This window comes from Alligator sinensis, unplaced genomic scaffold (assembly GCF_000455745.1).
Source record: "Alligator sinensis unplaced genomic scaffold, ASM45574v1 scaffold354_1, whole genome shotgun sequence".
Classification (NCBI taxonomy): domain Eukaryota; kingdom Metazoa; phylum Chordata; order Crocodylia; family Alligatoridae; genus Alligator; species Alligator sinensis.
In genome coordinates this window covers 1,551,213-1,560,556 of record NW_005842200.1, presented here as the reverse complement: position 1 = coordinate 1,560,556, position 9,344 = coordinate 1,551,213, and positions in this window count along the sequence as shown.

Here is a 9,344-nt window from a genome sequence, read left to right as displayed (position 1 = left end):
GCAGGACAGAGCTGACCAGGACCACAGTCGTGTCCCTTCCCCCCCCATTCTACCAGGCCCCTCAGTGGAGGGAGCATCTGGCCTGAGCCTAAGCATTGGCGCACGCAGGTGTGAGTGCACCACCACCCCAGTGCCTGGTACATCATGCCATCTCCCTGTCTCTCTGCCCTCCTCCTTCCTCTAGCTCTGTCCTCCATCTCATTTCCCAGTTGTACTCAGCCCAACCCTCAAAGCCCATGGGGGGGATTCAAATCCATTGTTGCAGGGAGCCAGAGCCACTGCCCTGTGCCACCAGAACTGGTGTCCCCCCATGTGTGGAGCACCTGGGTGAGCTGGCAGCAGCCAGCACCACCCCCACCTGCCCTCCCAGCTACAGATGGCTGGATGATGTTATCAGGGAAGTGAGCTGGGGGCAGCCAGGGCTGCCGAGGCAGGGATGCAGCCTGGAGCAATCCCACTGGATGGGGCAGGGTGCAACACCAGTTCATGCAGCACCTTTCCCTGCCCTGCCCTGCTCTGCTGGAGCCTGATCAAAGCTGGTGTGGACAGGAGCTGGAGCAGAGCCTGGAACCACCCCCTCCCCAACATGGGTCCCTGGTAGCTGAGTGGGTGGGAGGGACCCCTGTTCCCCTCAGGGCAGAGGTCCAAGCTGCACCTCCGAGCAGCCAACAACCTACAGCCCAAAACACACCAAATGAATCCAGACCATGCCATGACAAGAAATGCAAAACCTGCCAACATATCTCCAGTACCCCCACAACCTGCACACCAGAATCTATTACAGAAAAGAATTCCTAACTACCTGTGGGGGGCACATTTCTCACAAGAAAACCACTCTGTCTCCAGTCTCTCAGTCCTGATCCTCAAAGGGAATTTACAAAACACTTTTCACAGATGGACCTATGGACTTCACTTCATTAACCTCTTAGATACAGAAACTCATGGACTCAATATAGACACTGGATTTATGACACACTACAACCTGCCAGACATCTGACTTCCCAGGTACTGTTCCACTTTTACCTGCTACATCCCCCTTCCCCCCTGCCTCAGCCTGTCTCTCACCCCTTGACGCCTCCATTTCCATTTTCACTGACTAGCTTTCTTGCCTGCATTGCATGCCAGCCTCTGGCTTCTTTACTATTCCTTCCATCCAGGATGAGTACACACACACCAACTAGATGCTTCCTCAGCCTGACAAAGCATTTTAAACTTGAAAGCCCATGCCTCACAGATGGCATCCCAGGCAGCTAAGCTGAGCTCACCTGAAGCCCCACAATTCCACTGCAACCAGCAAACCTCAGGCCTCTCAAAGATCTTAAGGGCCTGGGCTTTCCCTAGCCAGGACTGTGTGTGCATGTGGTGGCTGGAGGTTATAAGGTGCCTCCTACCCACCTTTCACCAGGGAGATCCTCGGTCCTGGCATTTCTTGGGGCTGCTGCACTGCCAGCAGTTCCACCAGGCCTCCTAGCCCTGGCAGGGTGTAGTTTTAAGTCATGGCCAGGACCTGGGGTCTCCTCCTTCCCCATAGCCCAAGACCATACCTCCAAGTTCATCCTGGCATGGGACCTCAGCAGGGAGATGTTCTTCCCCTGCTGGCTGGTGATGCAGTGAGTGCCACCTCCAGCTCTGAGAGCAGGGCATTAAATGGTTAAATAAAAAACCCCAAAAAAGGAAATAGTTACAGATGGAGTAAGGAGGGTGGCACTCACTCTGTCTACAGTTGGAGCTTGGGGAACCCCAGCAGCGGGTGGTTCACCTTCAGGAACACCAGCTGCTGGACCAAACCAGGATCCAAGGAGGTGCAGTGGGGTGTCACAACATCCCCAGCAATGCTGAACACCCTTTCACTTGGAACAGAACAGGTCAGTGGACAGGACAGATGTTCCTGGGCAACCATGGCCAGATTCTGCCACATCTGGCTACGGGTTGCCCAATAGGCCAAGGCGTTGCAGTCTAGCTGTCCGCGGCAAGAAAGGTAGCCACTGAAGCCTTGGCACTACCTGCCCAAGGCTGGGGGTCTGGTGTGTCTGGACCCCAACATTGAAGCCATGCCCTTGGCCCACATTGGCAATGGCTGGCATGGAGGAGACTGGCTGGTGTTGGGAGTGCAGGCACAGGAAAGTGGATCCCTCTTCCATGTCCCCTCACCTCTGCCCTTCTACCTCCCTGATTCTGTTCACCAGCACCTCCGTCCAGTGATTGAGGGTTTTGGTGCTGCACATGCTCCCCTTCACCCTTGGGTTACACATGCCCATCAGCATGTGGACTGTACTGAAGCGCAAGGGACCTAGCCATTTTTTGATTCCCTCCTTCAGCCACTTCACCAGTGCCTGCACCTCTGGTGAAAGCGGATTGCCCCAGCCAGGAACACTGATCCCCTCGAACTTCTCCATTTGGTTCTCAAGCTCCTTGACTATGGGAATCACCTGGCTAAGGAGGGCATCGCCAGCACTGAGGGTGTTTGTGGCCTCGAGGAATGGCTTGAGGGCCACCAAGATCTGGGAGATAGTATTTCACCCTGGTTTGTTAAGGGGGCCGCTGATCCCAATCTCCCCTCTCTTCTGTTGCTTCATCAGCCTTTCCAGCATCAGGTATATGGAGTTCCACCGAGTCTCCACATCCTGCATGATTTTGTGCTGTGGGATGCTTATCTCTGCCTGTTTGTCCAGCAGCATCTTGCACTTGATGCTGCAGTGGAAGTAGCCCGCCATTCCTGCATTTTGAAATCAGCTGGGTGGTAGTGATGGTGCCATCACCAGCAGCCCTGTCCTCCTCCAAGGAATCTCTGACTAATAGGTGCACCTTGTGTGCCACGCAGCGGATGCCAACAAAGTTGGCATCATGGACAGCCTTGACTGTATTGTCCCCATTGTCCATGACCATGAACCCGTGGGTGAGCTCACCCTGCCCAATGGGCCATGCGGTCCCTGCACCATGCAGTTCATGGCCACCATGATCTCCCTTGCTGTGTGGGACTCATCTATCACCTTGGCTTGAAGGAGAGCCCACTGATGCCCTGACTGATTGCACCAGTGCCCTGTGAGGGAGAGGTAGGCATGATCTCCACCCTGGCTGCTCCAGATGTCTGAGGTGAAGTGCAAAGCCAGCTGCATCCCTGCCTTGAGCAGTTCCTCCCTCAAGTATTCCCTGCATGCCTCATACAGAGGGCACTACCATCCTGCTAAAGATGGTGCATGTGGACACTTGGTAGGATGGGGCCACGAGTGCCATGAGCTGCCTGAACCCTGGCCACTCAACTAAAGAGAAGGGCTGGACATCCAGAGTATCTCCCCAATGCTCTGGGTGACCTCGCTCGCCCTTGCAATTCACCCCACTTTGTCTGTGGCTTTCCCACACTGGTCCAGGGTGACCTGCCTCTGCTTTGTAGGGATGGGGGCTTTGGGGAGAGAGGGGAACTTGTCTTTGGGCACACTCCCACTGGTGCCAGGCTGAGGAGGAACAAGGGCAAGGGGGTGCTGCCTCCTGAGATGCAGCATCATCTCAGTGGTGGTGAAGTGTTTCACCTCCTTGCACCAGCTGATCTGCCTTCAGCAGTGCTGGCAGATAGCATACTTGGGATCATCTGCCACCTCAAAATGATCCCACACTACACTGTCCCCCCTTTCCCCCCCTGCTTCTAGGTTGAGGGTGGGGATCCTGCTTTATCCCCCTCCTCAGCAGGCTGAGGCACAACAACAGCAGAGGCTGACTCAGCTGAGCCACTTGCCTCCACAACCTCAATCTCAACCTCCTCCACGATGTTTTTCAGAGAAGGAGACCTGGCTCTAGTGGAACTTTGAGGTGTGTGGAGCACAAACTCAGATTCCCCCTTGTTCCCCAGAATTTCTTTTGCTAGGGCACTCAGGTCCCCTGCTTCCAGATCCAGTTCCTTAACTGGCACTAGGAGGCTCATGCTGGGAGATGAAATTGGGATGGCAAAGACTGTCATTCTGCTGCTGGTGCCTATTTATGGTGTTAGGGGAGGTGGTGCAGGTGCAGGAGCAGGTACTGCTCCCACCTCCTTGCTTCCATTGGCAGCAGAAGAGTCATCGCTGCCAGGAAAGAGGATGCACCTATGTTGGGGGGGGTGAGGTTAACTTGCAGCTCTGCCCCTATGCCATCTAGCCCCTCTCCCTCCCCTGCCAGAAGACCTGGCACCTGCCTTTCTAGCACACTTCATATTAATCTTTCCTGTGTCTGTGTGTTTGTGCAGGTGTAATATCTCTTCTTCTCTGTGTGTGTGTAACTAAGTAATAATTTCGCTGCTTCTTCTCTGATAACTGTATGCATCTGAGTACTATCTCTTCTTCTTCTCTGTTGTGTTTACTGTATGTGTATGTAATTAATACTATTAATATCTCTTCTTCTTCTCTGTGTACTGTATGTGTGTGTGTGTGTGTGTGTAATGTACGTGCTTTCCTGCACAGTGATGGATCACACTGCCAGGGAAAACACAGCTTTCTTTTAAAGTGTGTGGGGGGAAATAACAAGAAAAAATGAGAGGTTTTTGGGGAAGAATAAGTTGAAAGAAATGGATTGGATAGGGATAAGAAGAGGGATTCTAGGCAAGGGTAATTAGTAAACTGTATCCAACCCTTTCCAAGAACAGAAACTAGCAGGTGACTGACTAGGTAGGAAGCCAAGCCAGTCCAGTACCTTTCAGACGCTGTTGATCAGGCAGAAAAAAACTCACAAAAGGGATGTAAAGGCTGCAGACAGAGGCTTATGTTCTGTTTCTACATCCCTCCCCCAGAGCACTGTGATTGGAAGGGGACTCAGGGAAAGACCACAGTCACTGGCCAGCTACAGATGTCAGTCTTTCCACCCTTGCTCCCCTTCCCTCTTCTCAGTTTCTGTTCCCCTGAAAGACTGCCTTCCAAATCTCCAAATCTTTTTCCAAACCTTTTCCAAATCAATTCAGGGGCTCTGAATTGATTCAGAGGGGGTTTTTTGGTGTCCTGATTCAATTCAGATTTGGTGATTCGGCTTCCGAATCGGGCTGAATCTTCTCCGAATCGAATTGGCAAATGAAGCTTCGCACACCCCTTGTTCCTACCAATCCAGGACATCTGCTTCAATTTCCTCCAGTGGCCAGGATGCTGAGACCTTAACCAGAAGCCACATCCTCCTTTTTGTGCACACTTCCCAATAATTCTGTTGTTGAATTGACTCAGCTAGTTTATCTACACAGTCAACACCATGGTAATTTGGTTAAGAAAACAGGATTCATAAATGTATATAAAGAGTTCCAAATCCATCTCATATAATTACTAATGTTTAATTAACCAATAAGAATGGTTTCTTTTGGCACAAATTCCACAGAAATGTTCCCTCCCACAATGTGGCACAGCAAGGATATAGCTGGTAACTGTGTTATTGTCAAAAGACCAAGGAGTTAAGGTTATAGAATGGTAAAGCTTGTTTTTTCAGAGAGCAGTACATTGCTTACCAGTTATGCTCTTGCCTCCTGCAATCCTTGGGCAAATGTATAACAACTTCTACATAACACTCTTAAAGGTATCCACACATCTTCCCAGTTTACATATAACATATCCCCATATAATACTAATATTGGCAGTTTAGTTCATCCCATAGTTAAAGCACATTTTAACAGGTCTCTATTAGTCTTTGTGTTGGCTTTTTAGCTCTAAGTGATCGTCTCAATTTCTCTGCATTCTCAGTGCTTATTGATTCAGTTCTTCTTTGGTTTCCTTGTTCATGTCTCTGCTTCTGTGTCATTTTCAATCTCCTGTGTCATTTCTTTTTGCTTTGATGTTAACTCTATTTTCTTTGGTGAATTTTGTGATGCTGCTTCTTTTTTTCTCCCCTTTATGAGTTGCAGGTGTTGTCTGTTCCTTTGTAACACCTGTCCTTCCAGTGTGATTACTTTATAGGATCTGGGAGTTACTTGATGGGAAACTTGTGCCTTTCGTTTCTACATTCATCCACCTGAAATAAGCACCATATCTTTGTTGTGCAGTTGCGGTAACTCCCAGGAACCCCTGTCATAGTATCATTTTTATTTGAGTTTGTTGAATTTTTTTAATGTTTTTACTTTTTGCTTTTCATTCTGATGAGCATCATCAACAAGATTTGTCAGCCTGGTTTTGAGTTTCCTGTTAAGAAGCATTTCTGCTGGGGACAACTCATGTTTCATGGGTGTTCCCCTGTAATTTCAGTGTGACAGGTAAACATTGGTGTGTGAATCTGTAGCTTTTTTCAATAATTTCTTCACTATTTGTATTCTATTTTCTACCAGACCACTGGATTGTGGGTATTTAGGACTTGAAGTATTGTGACAGAATCTATATTTGTTTGCAAACCCTATAAACTCAATACAGTTGAACTGAGGTATCTTGTCTGTTCTCACAATTTGTGGAGTCTAGCAAAAATCATTTTGATGTGAGTTATGACATGGTTTGCTGTTGTGCTTTTGAGCAATGCAATTTCAGGATAGTGAGATAACAATCTGGCACTAATACATCATTTTTTCCAGCATGTACGGATAAGTCAATGCCCACTTGATACCATATTGCTACAGGCTCCTCAATGACCACTATGGGCTCTTTTCTTTGTGCTGATCTGTACTTCAGGCATGTTGTATAAGCCTTTACAGCATCTTCTATGTCATTATTTAAGTTGGGCCAATATAGAGTACCCCTTGCTCTCCTTTTGCATTTTTCAATGCCTAGATAGTCCTCACATATTCTATTTAACATGTCTTTCTTTAGCACTGCTGGAACAACAAGTCATGAGCCTTTGAACAAAATGTCAACCAGTACTGACAGCTCTTCCTTGAACTGAGAGTAGGGGCTAGGTATGTTTTTCAGGCCAACCAGCACAAGTTATCACTTTTTGTATTGTGGTGTCTTGAGCAGTAGTTTCTGCAATTAGTGCCCACATTTTATTTGTGACAAGAGTCACTCTTTTAATTAGTTTAACATGTACTGTCTGAGTCTGGAATTCTGTCATTTTCCATCATGTCATATGCTCTGGACAATGCATCTGCAATAAGTAGATGTTTTCCTGGCATGTACTGCATGTCTAGATCATACATTTGCAGTTGAAAGAAGAGTCTCTGTAATCTGGGTGGTGTGTCTGATACCCCTTTCTCTTCTATAGTTACCAAAGATTCATGATCAATTTCAGTTGTCACAGGCATCCCATAAATGAATATATGAAATTTATTACAGCCATATACCAGAGCTAAACTTTCATTCAATTCGTGCATATACTCTGACTTAGAGAGTGCCCTAGATGCATATGCTACTGGTCTCCAGTTATCCCTATGTTTTTGATGCAAAGCTGCTCCAGTGCCTTCTTTAGAAGCATCTTTGACAATGTGATGGATCTTTTAGGGTCATAGTATTTCAGTACCAGAGCTTTCATTATTTTTTTCCTCGAGTTTTTAAATTCAGCTTTATGGTCATCTTCCCATATCCACTAAACATTTTTTTAGGAGTGATCTCAGGTGTTTGGTCTGCTCTGATAAGTTAGGTAGATGTTTTTCTACAAAGTTGATCATTCCCAGCAGTCTCTGAACTCCTTCCTTATCTGTAGGGGGTGGCATGTTTGTAACGGCTTTAACCCTTGCAGGATCAATTTGTACCCCCTTCTTAGAGAGCTTTTCTCCCCGATATGTTTTTTTCTTTGACCCTCAATTTGCATTTTTGTTTGTTCAGTTTCAAATTTTCTCTGTGAGCTCCTTCTAGTGCCTCTCTCAGCCTCAAGTCATGTTTTTCCAAAGCATTTCCCTAAACTAATACATCATCAATATAAACCATAGTTCCATCAAGACCTTCAAAAATTTGTTGCACCTTTCTGTAAAATACTTCAAATGCAGAACATAATCCAAAAGAAAGCCTGTGAAAGCAATGCCTTCTAAAGGGTTTATTGAAGGTACATAATCTAGTGCTATTCTTTTTCTAGGGGAACTTGCCAAAACCCAGACGAGACATCCAAAGTGGAGAAATATTTAGCTTTTGCCACATTGCCAAAATCCTCTCCCTTGGTGGGAATGGGAAAATGTTTGATATCCCTGTTCATTTGCTTAGGATCCAGACAATATCATGGATCCATCTTTTTTCCCCCTATTATGACCAGTGAATGAACCCACGTAGTTGGTTGTTCTTCTTTTTCTATTATGTCCATGTTAACTAATCTATCTAATTCCATTTTAAGTTTCTCCCTTAGTACAAGGGGAACATTCTTGGAGCATGCATGGTGGGAGTATTTGGTTCTCTTAATCCTATCTTGTACTCAGTTGACAGCTTCCCTATGTCTTGAAACACATCATAAAACTCTTCTTCTATGTTCTTGCTTTCTAGTCCCTCACTGGCATCCATTCTCTTAAACCTAGAGTTTTACATGTTCCCAACCCAATAACTGGCACTAGCTTTCCTGGGACTGTTACAAACTGAACTTTTACTGTATTATCCTGCTGTCTAACATGCAGTACACAAATGCCTTTGGTTGCAATCATGTTCCCATTATATGCTCTAAGTCTCACTTTCTTATTCTCATAGTACACAGGTTTAGTTTTATTTTGTTTTAATAATGTATGCTGGTATTAAATTGGTCTGTGCCCCTGTATTTAATGTAAAAGTTACCATTAATCCATTGGTGTCCAGGGTGATTGTCCAATCATCAGAAGGATGAACTCATGTGTCAACAAGGAATTCTTCCTTTTCCTCATTGTGTAGAGCTTGCACCTGCTGTTTGTTTGTGTGGTGCATCCTGCTCCTTTCTGCAAACTCTTGCAAAGTGATTGCATCTTTTACATTTGTTGCAGTGCTTGCCAAATGCAGGGCATTGCATGGGTTTGTGGTAATCCCCACAGCATCTGCAGCTGATTGTTGTTTCTTCAAGCAAATCTCTTTGGCCTCCACTTGCCTGCTTCATAGTGAAGCCCTCCTTTCTGTATTGTTTGTGGGTTATCTTAGGTTTTTGCAGTCTTGTAATCTGGTCTAGGTCAACTTGTTCTGTCTTTTCCTCCAGTTTCTATAGCCTGTACACTGTTATCTCAGCCACTTGGCACATTCTAACTGCCATTTCCAAATTAAGCTGAGGATCCTCTAGCAGTTTTTCCCTAAGACTTGTATTCCTTATACCCAATGCTGTTTAGTCTCTGATCATGGACTCTTTTAGGTCTCCAAAATTGCATGTCTGGCTCAGCAGTCTGAGGTCTTTGACAAACTTCTCTATTGTCTCACATTCTTTCTGCTATCTCATGTAGAAATTATACCATTCAAAGGTTTAATTTTGTTTGGGTATACAATATTCCTCAAACTTTTTTATTATTGTGCCGTCACTTTTCTGTTCTGCTTCTGACTGTTGTAGGC